Genomic DNA, 12,910 nt, shown 5'->3' with positions numbered 1-12,910 from the left:
AGACTTTGGGATGCTGATCGCAGGCAATAGAGAGGCTGGGCCAGGGTCAGTGTCATGTAGAAGCTCACAGGTTTCTCGTCTGACCCTTCTCCTGACACTAAAGCCCATCAGCATCAGCACTGACCTGGTGCTCCTTTTGCTCGCAGACTTCGTTCTTTCTTTGTAGTGTTCGTTCTTCCTTTAAAATTTTAGTTTTCTGCTTTCTGAAAAAGAAAAAGATAGTCTCCATGGTCTACATTCCAGGGCTCAAGGCATTTTCTTGGAGCTCAGGTGGGGCTCAGGCTGTGGCTCCTGCAGCCACGTGGGAGAGGCCAATGGAACTTCCTTCCCTCCTCATTTTCTCAGGACCCTCCACTGTGTTGTGTGTAGGCTCCTCTGGGAATGCAATTGGCCATTAGCAGTGACTGGGATATGCTTATGTGATCAAAATGGGATGTGAATGTGGGATTAACCCTGTCCTATGCAAACTGTCAGAGTCATCTGCTTCAGAAGTAGTGTTAGAAAGAGTTTGTGAAATGCATCAGAATCGAAATGAAGCCACTTGTGTTAAAACCCTAATGAATGAATCTGGGGAAGGCCATGAAGGAGAGTTCTAACACACATATTCCTGATAACAAGAACTACCATCAACAGACTCTGCACAACCACAACTTTGCACAGAGGCCACTACAACCTTAAGAATTTTTTCTCCAAGAATAACTGCCCCGCAACTGCCTGTTCAAAATTACACTGATGTCAACCCTGTTATTAATCCTTCTAGCCCAGGATAATTGTCTTAAAACAGCTGATGCCACCCTCCTCATTTTTTTTTTTTAGATGGAGTCTCACTCTGTCGCCCAGGCTGGAGTGCAGTGGCCGGATCTCAGCTCACTGCAAGCTCCGCCTCCCGGGTTTACACCATTCTCCTGCCTCAGCCTCCCGAGTAGCTGGGACTACAGGCGCCCGCCACCTCGCCCGGCTAGTTTTTTGTATTTTTTAGTAGAGACGGGGTTTCACCGTGTTAGCCAGGATGGTCTCGATCTCCTGACCTCGTGATCTGCCCGTCTTGGCCTCCCAAAGTGCTGGGATTATAGGCTTGAGCCACCACGCCTGGCCTATTCCTTAATTCATTATCTTCCTTTACTCATCTGAATGCACTCATATATATTTCCATTGCAATATATATCCCAGAATAAATATTATTATATTTTGGAGTCTCTTTCTTTCTGTTATTCAGGGCTGACAAGCTACAGATGGACATGCCACTTTTCTGGGAGACGTAGAGGATGACAGTTTTGGTGATGGGTGGGAATATCCCGTGTACCTAAGATCATCCATCAATCAGTGTAGGTTGGAGGTCCCAGAGAGAGGCGAGGCTGCTCAGTCACCGTGGAATTTCACTTTCTCCAGTTCTGCTCTGATGGAATCAGGGCCACCCGTTTTACTTGTCCTAAGTAAATTCACAGCACCACATGTATTAGTGTTGGAGTGAGTATCTACAGTCTACTGTAACCAAGTGTACCTTGGAACTCACCATTACCCAGAGGGAAGAATCTTTAACATGAGATCTATGTTCTTAAATTTTTTCAGGTGAAAAACTGATCGCTATCCAATCAGGCAAATATGATTTTGCGAATGAGTTGCGGATGTTGAATGTATATTTTGGTTATCAACCCTTTTTCAGATGCGTGGCTTGCAATTATATTTTCCCATGCTGTAGGTTGGAATTTTTTCCATGCCTTGCAGAATCTTTTTGTTTCGATGTAGTTCCACCTCTTTAATTCTGCTTTTGTTTCATGTGTCTTTAATGTGAAATACAGGAAATCATTGTTAATATTATTTTCTGGGTGGGGGAAATTTTACAATTGCAGGCCAGATGTTTAAATATTTAGAGTGATTTTTGTGTATATTCTAACCTAAAGTTCTTAATTCTTTGCATGTGTAGATCCAGTTTTTCTAACACATTCTTAGGGAGAGACTTGGTTTATCCATTGTATACTGTCGGTTCTCATGCTGAAAATCAGTTTGCCATTGATGTATCGGTTTATTTCTGAACTCTTTCTACATATTTATGCCAATGCTATCCTGTTTTCATTATTCTACTTTTGTTATTACTTTTGAAATCTTGAAGTAAGATGTCATCACATTTAGTTTGCCTTTTTACAAAGGTTTATTTTTACCTTTGTAAAAAAAAAGTTTATTTTTACAAAGGTTTATTTTAACCTTTCACTCTTCTGTATCATAAAAATATGGCTTTACATATGACTTTTATTATGCACAGGTTATATGCTTGTTTTCTTACTTTTTAGAGGTTTTATTATGAAATCTTGAATGTTTTAAATGTTATTTTCTGTGTCTGGTGAGAAGGTGATTCTTTTCCTTTATCCTCTTAATTTAGCACATCAAATTTATTGATTTGAAGATGTTGAATGATCAGTGCATCTCAAGAATAACTTTGAGCTTGTCATAGTGCAGACTCCTTTTAAAGTCCTATAGAACTTAGTTGACTATGATTTTGGAGTACTTTATTTATATATACTAAGAACATTTGTCAGAAGTGTGATTTTCTTCTTTTGCCTTTGTCTATTACTGGTAATACACTGATTGGAGACTCTTAGAAAGAGTTTAGAAGGTGGGCACCTCATGAATTTTTTTTAAAGTTAGAGAATCATTGGCATTACTTTTTTAAATGCTGAGAGTCATTTTATCTAACATATAAACCATCATGAAGAATATTTATACGTGCTTGGGAAGCATGCATATCACGCTGCTGTTGGTTGGAATGTTCTGTAGATGTCTATTAGGTGAGTTTGTTCAACAGTGCTTAAGTCCACGGGCTTCCTAAGAATGTTTCTCTGGATGTTCTGTACATTATTGAGGGTGAAGTGTTGAAGTCTCCTCAGTTTTTTATTGTTTTCTATTTCTCCTCTTATATGTCTTCAAGTTTCATAAGTGTAGTTATATTTCTATTTTTTCAAATCTGTAAAAGAGAAATAAAATAATAATTGTTAGTAATTTTAAAGAGAAAATCACATAACAAGAAATTATATTTTCCAAATGCTGCCATCAACAGTAAACTTCTCCAGGAGTCTCACATCTGCCCTGGGCTCTGCTCTCTCCTCAGGCTTCCCATCTCTGCGTTTGCTACAGAGGAGGGAAAGTGAAAATAGGGCCCTCCCTCTCCTGATGAAAACCAGTAGAGCCCTGACCCTGCAGCTCTGGGAGAAGAGCCCTAGTCCAGCATTACCTGGAGTTTCGATTTGATGATCAGCTCTGAACACACGTGGCTCACCATAGAGTTAGGGTTGAGCTGGGTTTTCTTGTTCCTATTTTAAAAGGCAAAAAATGGAGAACTAGAGATATTGAGTGTGAGTGCATGTGAGTGAAAAAACAGTGATCACAGGTGGCAGTTTCTGACCAAAACGTCCCTAGTTTGTAGGTGTCTAGTGTGAGGTGCAGGTGGTGGAGGCTGGGAGAGAGGCAAGTGGCAGAAAAGTGCCCAGGAGGCCGGGTGAGGCTGTAGACACTGTCAGCCCACTATGCCAATCTCACAATGAGTGCTGGAGAAGGTGGGAGTCGATGGAGCTTCGCAACAACCGTGTGGTCCAAGCTAATTCCATCAAGGCCATTGGTTCCTCCTGGAGCATAGTTTCCCATCAGGAATCCTCCATGTGCCCAGCAACAGCCACACCTTCACATCTTCACTGTGCACAGTCATTGTTTGGGAGGAGCTCCAGGATGTGTCTCTTTGTCAAAAACTGGGTGATAGATGTCAGAGAGCTGTGCTGGGTTCCTGGTCCAGGTGCTCTCTGACGCTGGAGGTATCGGAGATGTGTTCTTAGCGTGGAAACACCGTTTATGGAAATGCACATAAGAAAACATGATTTTCCTTGATTCTCTTAGATGACATGGAGAAGCAAGCGTGCAGCCTGCAAACAATTGTAATTTCCTAGTTTACCCCAAGTTCATAATTTCTTGTAAACTTTGGTTTCTGTCCAAGTGCAGAGATATTGATTAGAGTGAGTTTGCTTCTTTCCACACACTAACCCTCACCTCCCCCAGATAAAGAGCAACCTGTCCTCACTCTGAGTCTGAGGGAGGAGCTGTTCCTGTACAACTAAGGGCCTGCAGAGACCCCCGTGAGCAGCTTTGCAGAGTCAGATCTTTCCTCATGTGAGGCGACCTCCACTGCCCGTGATTACTGCTCGGGTCTAATTGTGGATTCAGGATTACGACATGCTTTAGGCTATCACAGGTCAATCTGATTCTCATAATCACCGTTATGATAGATAGAGGTAATAACCCAATGCCCATTCTTCTGTCAGCAGTTTGTCTTTCTTATTTGGTTGAAAGTTTGAAGAAAAAATGTGACCATATATTTGTCTAATTCTAACTTCTGAATCTACTATTTGCTCTCAGGGACCCACAAATTGCCATACAGTGAGTTCCTCCTTCTCATCCACACAAGGAGCTCCTCATTCTCATCCACACAGGGAGTTCCTCCTTCTCATCCACACAGGGAGCTCCTCCATCTCATCCACACGGGGAGTTCCTCATTCTCATCCACACACTGAGCTCCTCATTCTCATCCACGCGGGGTGTTCCTCATTCTCATCCACACAGGGAGCTCCTCCTTCTCATCCACACAGGGAGCTCCTCCTTCTCATCCACACGGGGAGCTCCTCCTTCTCATCCACACAGGGAGCTCCTCCTTCTCATCCACACAGGGAGCTCCTCCTTCTCATCCACACAGGGAGCTCCTCCTTCTCATCCACACAGGGAGCTCCTCCTTCTCATCCACACAGGGAGCTCCTCCTTCTCATCCACACAGGGAGCTCCTCCTTCTCATCCACACAGGCAGCTCCTCCCTTTCATCCACACGGGGAGTTCCTCATTCTCATCAGCACAGGGAGCTCCTCCTTCTCATCCGCACAAGGGAGCTCCTCATTCTCATCCACATGAGGAGTTCTTCATTTTCTTCAAAAGGTGCTTATTTGTGGTTTCAACATGTTGTACAGAACCTGTGCATGCCGACAACTATGATTCCCAGTGCACTCCTGGCCTGGTGAAGCCCTCACAGACCCTCTCCCTCACCTGTGCCATGTCTGCATTTCCCATCACAACCAGTGCTTCCTGCTCGAGCTGGATCCATCAGCCCCCCAGGGAAGGGACTGGAGTGAATCAGGTGCCCAGGTGATGAGGGAGTGCACAATCCAACCCATTCCTCAAGAGTCCGGTCACCATCTCTAGATCCACATCCAGAAAACAGTTTTTCCTACAGCTGTGCTACCTGAGCAAGGAGTACACAACCACGGATTTTTACACAAAAGACACAGTGAGGGGAAGACATTGTGAGCCCAGACAAACCTCCCTGCAGGGAAGCTCGGAAACAGCAGGAGACGCTCAGGACACCGGGGGGCGCTCAGGACACATCAAGGCAGGTGCAATCGGGGGAAAAGGTGCAGGAGATGGGGTCTGGCATCACCAACATATTTCACCACTGGACACCCGCCACTGTGTTTGTTCTCATGTACGTGATTCTTTGTATTATTAGAAAATGGCATTTATAGAAATATATAACCATCTGTAGGTGCATCGAGTCGTCCTCTCCATCTTACGTGGACCTGTTCCATTACGACTCTGAGTCCCTGTAATTATTTGAGCTCCTCATAAATTATGATCAATTATGTAGGATCTCCTTTACTTCTTTCTCCCTTTTTCCCTCCTTCTCTCTCACTCACAAACTCTCTCTCTCTTTCACACACACACACACACACACACACACACACACACACACACACACATAGAATTCTATAACTTCAATTACCTGATGTATTGAAGACAATTGACTAAACTTCAGCTTTTCCAGTTTAGCTGCTGCTCATATTGCTGTAAGAAGAACATTGTGTTTCTCAGCTGTGTACTTCTCTAAGATGAGTAGCAGCTTTTAAAATAATACCCAGACAATGAAAGCAATCCAAATATCAATCAGCAGCTGGATCAGTAAACAAATTGCGATAAATTCATTCACTGGAAAAACACCCACTGTTACAATCAGGTACAGCTGGATATGCTCAACAGAGAGGGTGAATTCGCAAGTACATATGATGAGTAAAATAAGACAAACAAATATAAGTCCATACATATTATTCCACTTTTATAAACTCTATAAAGTGAAAACTAATGTTACATAAAGAAAAGCAGTGGTTCACTCTGGACATAGTGTGAGAAGGGAAGGTGGAGGAAGCAGGAGTTATAGGAAACAAGAGGAAATTTTGAGGGTAGCCGATTTTTTTCTATGTTGAGAAAGGTAACGGTTATTTCACTATTTTCAAATTGTACACATTATGGGATGGCTATTATTTGCTAATTTTACCTCATTAAAATATTACAAATTTAAACACATATAATTTGGTAGAAAATGAGTTAGACAGAGATGAATAAAATATATGAGAAACGAAAAAAGAAAATCACAGAACAAAAGCATTAAGGACTTCACTCAACAAACTGAAGAAATTTTAAATTTCCCGAGACTGAATTAAAGATGTAATTAAATATGTATGAGAAATCAAAGAATCCGGAATATACACATGAATAAACCCTACAACCACATATATTTTTAGGGGAAAACTAGAATACAACAAAATAACGTCATGATTTCATAACATAAAGGGGGTTAATCAACTACACCGGGCATGTCCAGCTCTGTCCTGGAGTTCATTCAGGGAACAGGTGTGTTCTGTGGTTAGGAATCATGGCACCAAGCTCACAGCATCAGTTCTAGTTGAAAGAATGCAAAGGCCAAGAGATCTCAACTCAAATGTAGTGTGGATTTCACATCTGGGGGTGCCACCCATTCCCCCATGTAAATATGGGAAGGTTAATTACCTCTTGATGTGTCTGCCAAGATTAGTGCTCGTATCTCAGGAATGTCCAAAATGACTAAATACAGCAAGAAAGGAGACTGGCTCACAGTTCCTACGGTGGCTTGGTAGTGGAGGCAAAGTGAGGGTTCTCACTCACAGAAAGGAGTTTGTGGAACTTGAACCTCCAAATGACATAAAATGAGGGCGTTCCCATGATTCCTAACTAGATGATTCATCTCGTGTGAGAAAGAAAAGAGATGATGGAGGAATGAGCCTTAACTTATCAACAGTCAGGCTCAAAACAATAGTCTGATGATTTATTCTACTGCAGCAACTATAAAAATCATGAGTATGGGTTGACCAGGTCTACAAAAAATGAGAAGACTGTTTAAAAGAATAAGCAAATAATAATGAAAAGGAAAAACGAGGAGAACGAGGTGAAAGACAGGTGCAGGGGTTTAGACAAGGGTCCTGTCCCAATGTCTTGTGTGGAGACTTTTGACTCTCTAAAATCATCTGCTTATTCTAAATGTCTTAGGTGAGCTGTCTGCTCCAAAACATCAGAAGCCCAGAGGATTCCTGAGGATACTCACTCTAATATCTTCTAATTGAGTAGCCTTACAATTGTGAAATATTCTTAGTTATTGTTATTATAATTAGAAATAGGCTCTCACTCTGTTGCACAAGTTGGAGCGCAGTGGCACAATCATAGCTCACTGTAACCTTGAACCCTTGGCTCACACAATCCTTCTGTTTCAGCTTCCTGCGTAGCTAGGACAAGAGGGGTGCACCACCACAACCAGTTGATTTAAAAAATTCTTTCACAGAAATGGGGTCTCCAACAGAGCGAGACTGTCTCAGAAAAAAAGAAAAAGAAAAAGAAACGGGGTCTCCCTGTGTTGCCCAGGCTGGTCTTGAACTCCTAGTCTCACATGATTCCCCTGGTTTTGCTTCTCAAAGCAGTGGAATTATAGGCATGAGTCACCACGACTGGTCTGAACTGATTCTTTAGGTGCAAAATATCAACACAAGAATTGACTCCCTGCATTTTTTCTGTGGAATTTTGGCCACTAGTGCCTGATAAAATTTATTGCAATATGTTTCAACAGCATATTTTTTTTACTGATGTTTCTTTCAGTATACATAATTCCATGGCTGAAGATCACAAAACACTGTTAAAAGATGACATGAAAAGGCAACCTTAAACTTTTGGTGATTGAAGTGAGTATAATACAAAAATTACTTTCAATATTGTGTAACACATGCATGCAACAGGACAGAGGTGAGCAACGAGGGTCAAATTTTTCAATGTATGAATCCTACAGCTTCTGAGTCGTAGAGTAGTAACTGATGTGTCCTGAGGGAGGGACAAGAGTGCCATAGTGCTAGTAGGATAACTCTTGGCCAAGAGAGTTTTCATATTTTAGCCGGGCGCGGTGGCTCACGCCTGTAATCGCAGCACTGGAAGGCCTAGGCAGGCAGATCACGAGGTCAGGAGATTGAGACCATCCTGGCTAATACGGTGAAACCCCATCTCTACTAAAAATATAAAAAATTAGCCAAGTGTGGCAGCATGCGCCTGGAGTCCCAGCTACTTGGGAGGCTGAGGCGGGAGAATGGTGTGAACCTGGGAGACTGAGCTTGTAGTGATCAGAGATCCTGCCACTGCACTCCAGCCTGGGCAACAGAGCGAGACTCCATCTTAAAAAAAAAAAAGAGATAGAGTTTTCGTATTTTATTAGAAGGTTTTACATTTTTTTATTTAAAGATGCCATTTTTCAATGTATCCAGAACAGTGTGAGTGGGGTTGATTTTGTATGATATGAACAATGGCAATGCCTTCTATGTTTAGATATTACAAACCAGGTTAAGACTGCGTGTTTCATGTAATGATGCACCAGAATATTATTCTAGCTTCCATACTAGTGTTTTGTTTTTCTCTTTGTTTGCATTTGGTTTCAAATTTATATGTCTGGTCTCTAGAATATAGGGATTCATTTAAAAGTGTCTTTTCTTGTTGTTCATTTTGAAAGAGTTTCCAGAAAATTTAAATAAAGCAAATAAAATATGCTCTACCTGCAACATGTTTTGCAGTTCTGCATTACTGTAGAGCATCTGTATTTAATTGTGGTCTTTGGTTAATTGACAAGCTCTAATAAGTGTAATAACTTCTGCCTTATGGGCTGATTTTACACCAGGTGGAGGAATATATCCCAAATGAAAGTTTGTACTGGTAATATAAATTATTACTTAATAACCACCACATGTATTATTTAGGGGTTACTCATCAAGAATTAATGTTAAATCAAGGGTCTCAATGGGAATAGTACCTAATGGATATATAAAATATTTTGCTAATCTAGATAAAATAGATGTGAACACACTCTTAGAATCCAGCCAGGTCTCCTGTCTACCACATTATTAACCCCACAGTAACTGACATCACTTGGGGCTTGTTCTAATTATCCAATTAGTTCCTTATTTATCTCAATGCCTCTGGATTATTATGTGCAACTACTTCAGCAGAAAGTGAAGAAAGACAACCTAGGCTGACTAAACAATGAGGAAAATCACAACCTAATGAAACAAGAAGCCTGGATGTGAGCAGGTCCAGGACTGAATAATTTGACAGCTCATGTGCCCAGGAAGTTTCTTTTCTCAATTTTCCACACTGATGCATCCAGAAAGTCACCTTGACCACCAGCCCCCCCCCCCCCAGTGACTCCCATCATGCAGTAACACGGTGACAACAGTCCCAAGGGTCACACATGTATATTATATATTGGCTGGAAAAGGGGCAGAGACAGTTCTGCAGACCTTGCCTGATGGAAAAGGAACAACTCAGCAGACCGTCTCCCCAGCCTCCATGACTAGAACTGTACCAGGTGCCCAGGTGGACACTCATCCCTGATGGGGATAATAAGACTCCACTGAAGAGGCTGACAATTTTATCACAGAATTTACTAAAGACTGATATAAAGGTTTCAAAAACTAACTGAAGTCTGTCCTTCTATGTCCACCAGAGACTGCAGATCCTCCAATGGTACCTTCTCTGTCTTTTCTGCTTGACTTTGTCTCTTCACCTTGTTTCATCCTCCAGAGAATCTCTTTTGGCTCCCTCAGGTGCACTCCAGTGTTTTATTTACTGACAATTTCCCAATTGGTGAAAGACATTAGACTAAAGGGTCCATATTGCTAGGTCCATATTCCTTGGTCCACATTCCTAGGAAGGCGTTGTGACCCTGGGTCTGCGTGTGACCTTTTGATTGTTTCTGACCCTCTTCCAGATGAGATGCTGGGCTGTGTGTTCTCGCCCCTTCCCCTGGGATAGAGTCCTCCTGTTTTCCCCGGGTGCTCCCTCCCGCAGCTCCAGCGTTCTCCATCGGTGTCATCACCTTCCAGCTCTGCTGCCCTGCCCTGCAGACTAAGGCTCTGATTCTGTAAGAATGACAGGGGAGTTGCTTCTCAATAGATTTTGGTGGGGACCTCTGTTCCCATCTCAATTCCTGAGGGGTTGAACCAGTGACCCTAAGATTCTGGTTTCAGTGGATTTCCTTTCAAGAGTAAATTCTTAGTTCTGTGTGGGAATAAGGGAATTGGGCCTGAATACATTTTAGCAGTGTGGGCTCTTTTTTACTCCCAGACAGACACTTTGAGAAAGGAAGATTTTTGTGACTGTCCCCTTTCTTGGGGAAAGGATTTCAAGAGGATAGGTTAGCTTTTCGGTATGGGGTCCCTTAAAATTTCGCACCACAAAACACCACACTCTATTTCAAGCAATCCAATATGTATTTTTATTTTTTCTTGGAATAGCCTATATTTAATATTCCAGGCTCTGCCTTAGGTAATTTCATACGCTGGCTTTGTTCCTCTCTACAAGAACTTGCTTCTTCCTAAACTTCAGATTTATTGTTTGTTTTGAAACTGTAATTATTGGAAGTATTAAAGAAAATTTGCAAAATTCCATCTTCCATGCTTATCTGTTATTGTTGATGCAGTTTTAAAAAATATGAAAAATGTATTCATTTTGTAAGTACATTTCCAAGCTTAATAGTAGATTTTTAAGACCCAGAATAATAAAAAATGTAAATATTGTTCAGCTGCTTAATAAAAAACAAATTATGGTAAATTTTGTTTGCTAGAATACTACCCAGAATTTATAATAAGTAAATGTTTGGTATACACAACTGCAAGGTAAAATATCTAATTATTTATGCTAACTAAAATACGCCAAACAAATAAGAATATATACTATGTTAGTCCATTTTTATAAATTCTGATAAAATAAAATGAACCTGCAGCAATATAAAGATTCGTAGTTGCCAGGGAAATGGTAGAAAGAAGAAAAGGAAAAGGAGGAAGAATATAGAAGAACAAAAGGAAATGCTGAGAATTCTCTTGTCCACCTTGATAAGGATGATGGTTACATCATGTTCATTAATTGTACACTTTAAATATGTGAAAGTTTATTACCTGTAACTAAAACTTACAAAATTTATTACAAGCAACAAATGGAAACTTAGACAAGGAAGGAGTGACAGAGAGATAGAAAAAATGTCCATTAAATTTCAGAAACACTTAGGAATGTATCTGCCTGAACCCTAGTTCTCATCATATTTTCAGGTGAATGCTAGAATGCAGCAAAATCACACAAATTTCCAATACAGGAAATGGGTTCCACAAACCACACTAGGCACGTCCACCTCTGTCCTGGAGCTGGTTCAGGGAGTAATTGGGGCCAGTGATGAGGAGCACAGGCCCAGATACTGGAGCTTACTCATCCCAGACATGAGCTCTTAGACATATACTAAGCATCTGTACATAGAGAAACCATTGGCTCCAACAAAGCATAATTTACACAATTATGTAAAAATAAAATAAGGTGATCTTTTCAACGTGTTCATCACAGCGTAATTTTATAATGAGACAGCATATTTTCCAAATAGTCATTGACACCAAACTCCCGCAAGGCACAGTCATCTTATCTGGGCCCGTCCTCTCCTCAGGAGCCCCACCCCAGAACTTGCTATATAGTAGGAGACATGCAAATACCACCCTCCCTCTGCTGATGAAAACCAGCCCAGCTCTCACCCTGCAGCTCTGGGAGAGGAGCCCCAGCCTAGGATTCCCAGGAGTTTCCACTTGGTGACCAGCACTGAACACAGACCACCAGCCATGGAGTTGGGGTTGAGCTGGGTTTTCCTTGTTGCTATTTTAAGAGGTGATTCATGGAGAGTTAGAGAGATTGACTGTGAGTGGACATGAGTGAGAGAAACAGTGGATTTGTGTGGCAGTTTCTGACCAGTGTCTCTGTGTTTGCAGGTGTCCAGTGTGAGGTGCAGCTGGTGGAGTCTGGAGGAGGATTGGTCCAGCCTGGCGGGTCCCTGAGACTCTCCTGTGCAGCCTCTGGATTCACCTTCAGTAATCACTACATGCACTAGGGTCCACCAGGCTCCAGGAAAGGGGCTGGAGTGGGTAGGTTTCATTAGAAACAATGCTAATGGTGCGACAACAGAATACGCCGCGTCTGTGAAAGGCAGATTCACTATCTCAAGAGATGATTCCAAAAGCGTCGCCAGTCTGCAAATGAGCAGCCTGAAAACGGAGGACACGGCCGTGTATTACTGTGCTAGAGACACAGTGAGGGGAGGTCAGTGTGAGCCCAGACGCAAACCTCCCTGCAGGGGCGCGCGGGGCCACCAGGGGGCGCTCGGGACCCACTGAGGACGGGAGCAGGTGCAAGGGGAGGTTTCCTTTGTCCTCACCTGTAAAAGTCAGGTTTGTATTTGAAGAACTCTGGAGCATTCTAGGCTGTGATATTTTATTACCTGTATTTATTATGAATTTATTATCGTTAGTATTTCAATTTTAGTAATTTTAAAATTATATATATATATTTAAGCATATACTTTCATAAAATAAACATTCCTAATTATTTGCACCAATACTTCCAGAGTTTTATTAACATTTGTTGACATCAGCAGCTACATAGCTATAGGGACATAAATTAATAACCATAGAAAGATGTACAGGCCGGGCGTGGTGGCTCATGCACGTAATCCCAG

At 41.8% G+C, this 12,910-nt stretch overlaps 1 pseudogene across 1 annotated transcript; it reads left to right on the top strand.

Moving 5' to 3' along the window:
• The first annotated feature begins 11,922 nt into the window (after positions 1-11,922).
• LOC104672285 lies at positions 11,923-12,569 on the top strand (annotated as a pseudogene). The gene is made up of 2 exons (XR_004057228.1): positions 11,923-12,066; positions 12,168-12,569. The product of XR_004057228.1 is annotated as an immunoglobulin heavy variable 3-72-like (transcript).
• Positions 12,570-12,910: the final 341 nt, after the last annotated feature.

This window comes from Rhinopithecus roxellana, chromosome 5 (genome assembly GCF_007565055.1).
Source record: "Rhinopithecus roxellana isolate Shanxi Qingling chromosome 5, ASM756505v1, whole genome shotgun sequence".
NCBI lineage: Eukaryota > Metazoa > Chordata > Mammalia > Primates > Cercopithecidae > Rhinopithecus > Rhinopithecus roxellana.
This window is presented reverse-complemented; position numbering and strand designations above follow the sequence as displayed.